Raw genomic sequence first — 2,467 nt, 5'->3', positions numbered from 1 at the left:
TTCTGTTGTTTAATACACAACTACTTTGAGTTTGGCAAAGACTGATTCAGTAATAACACATTTACTTGAAGTTATGACCATCATGAGTATACCTGCACAAATAAAGACAGACAATGGTCCAGCAAATGTCTCTAAGAAAAATGAAACAGCTTTTTGCTCATTATATTATAAGTCATAGTACATGTATACCATACAATCCTACAGATCAGGCAGTTAAAGAAAGATCAAATCAAACTATAAAGAATATGTGAAACAAACAGAAAGGGAAGAAAAATAACACTAGAAATAGATTGCGTAGTGCTTTTTTACCTTGAATTTCCTTAATGCTGTTGAGAAAGGAACAGCAGCAGAGAGACACTGGGTAGTAGACAAAACTTCTGAATTAAATCAGCCAAGGTATTTCAAGGATGTGTTGACATCACAGTGGAAACCAGGAGATGGGCTACATTGGGGAAGGGATTTTGTTCTTGTTTCCATAGAAGAAGAAAAGCTATGAATAGTACCAAAATGAATAAAGATTCGGTTTGAAAAAGAGAAACCTCTTGATAAAGAGAAATGATAGCTCATCCACAGGGCGACAATCCTAAAAGTAAACCTCATAAGGGTTGCAGCAGGGTCCTGTTCTTGTTTTTTCAGGAAAATATTCATCTTTGAAAAGTCAAGAGACCATGGTTATTTAGATACTTAAAAAAGAAACAATAACTATCCAGAAAGAATCATCAAGCAAAGAAAAATCTGACTTATGGTACCAATATCCTCTGCGGGGTGAAATCTCAATACCTAAACATACATATTTTCCTACTCAGTATAATGGTAGTTGTGCCTCACTTAAAAATTAAAGTTGAACAATGGCTATCCTTCTCTTTTTCGAAGTATGTTGTTCAAAGTAAAATTCAGAGTTTCTGTCTCATATCAGCCACCCGGTATGGGACAGAAGGAAGATAAAATTTAGTGGCTACTATCATCAAAATACTGCTTTCAAAATTTTTACTTTTCCCTATACCCATATTTGTCTCTATTGGATCTGTTGTTGAATATGCGTCTATATGAATAATGTTTAAGTTTTCCTTAATGAACAATAAATTTTCCTGCAGTAGTCTTTAAAGTTTCTAGGAAGAAGATCGCGCCCCACAACAAGGATTCCACCTGTTTGATATGATGTCATTATTTTAAAAGCACCACTTTAAAATCAATTTTGGATTACAAACTGCTCGAGATAATGCCAACTTTGCTAATTGACATGGAGTATCTTCTTATACAATTTTGGCTAGAATTTTAGGTAAAAACTTCAGGAAAACCCTTCTGACTATTCAGAGACTATTTATAATTAAACCAGACCAAAAAAGACAAAGATAATATGTACTCACTCGTAAGAGACTTTTAGACATAGAGGAAGGAAAAACCAGCCTACAATTCAAAACCCCAGGGAACCTAGACAACAAAAAGGACCCTAAGAGAGACATACTTGGATTTAATCTTCATGGGTAGTTCAAAAAGACAAGATCTCCTGAGATAATTGTGAACATGGGGATAAAGGTTGAGAGTAGAAAGGGAAGGTGGAGGAAGGGAGGGGAGCAGTGAAAAATATATAACTCAATATAAACAATAAAAAAGCAGGGAAAAAAAGAATTGACCTGGAATGGTCAGATGACAGCAACATTGTCTGGGAAACTCTACATGCGAGAAAGGGAAAAGCAAACAAAAAAATGGCTTTTGAAACTTGACTTATTTTTAAATAGAATCACCCATCTCTATGCAGCTTTGTCAGGATAAAGAAAAGTTAAAAAAAATATATAATCTAAACCAAAATCTTGAAAAGTAACACTAGAGGTTCCCTTCAGAGACTGGGGGTCAGAGTGTACAATACAAATATAAGCAAGTTATTTTAAAACCAAGTACTCTAAATTTCTTTTAAATTATAGTTTCTGTGACACACTCAAAATTATGTGATAATTCAAATATGTAGAAAATGATGTCTGAGCTCAAGGGAAAAGCTAGCAAACAAGTATCTAATTTCAGTCAGGTGAGTATCAAATTTAGTTAAATCTTAAAAGCAGTTATTATAAGACTATCACTATGTTAAGTGAAGTTCTGTAAAGAAAGGTGAGAGAAATTATGAAAATAAATACGAATATGCAAGTAGGTATTTTTAAGAAGGAAGCAGAAACTCAGGGATCAAATTGCCATTCTGAAATGAACAAAACCTGAAAATTCATTAAATGAATTTAATAAAAAACGTGATATTGAAGAATAAAAACTACACATCAAGAGACCATTTTTATCCTTCAATCTATTTTGGGTACTGTAAAAATATTGTTAGAGTAAAATTTAACATTATTTGCTTACTTTAATTGCTTTTATTAAAATTCAGTTACATCACTTTCTCCTCTTTTTTGCACCCACCAATAGAGTTCACATAGTTCTCCTCTCTGTAATGCTTCCCATGTAACCCACTCTCAAGTTGACA

Source organism: Myodes glareolus, chromosome 16 (genome assembly GCF_982192425.1).
Source record: "Myodes glareolus chromosome 16, mMyoGla1.1, whole genome shotgun sequence".
NCBI lineage: Eukaryota > Metazoa > Chordata > Mammalia > Rodentia > Cricetidae > Myodes > Myodes glareolus.
Note: the sequence above shows the minus strand (reverse complement) of the source record.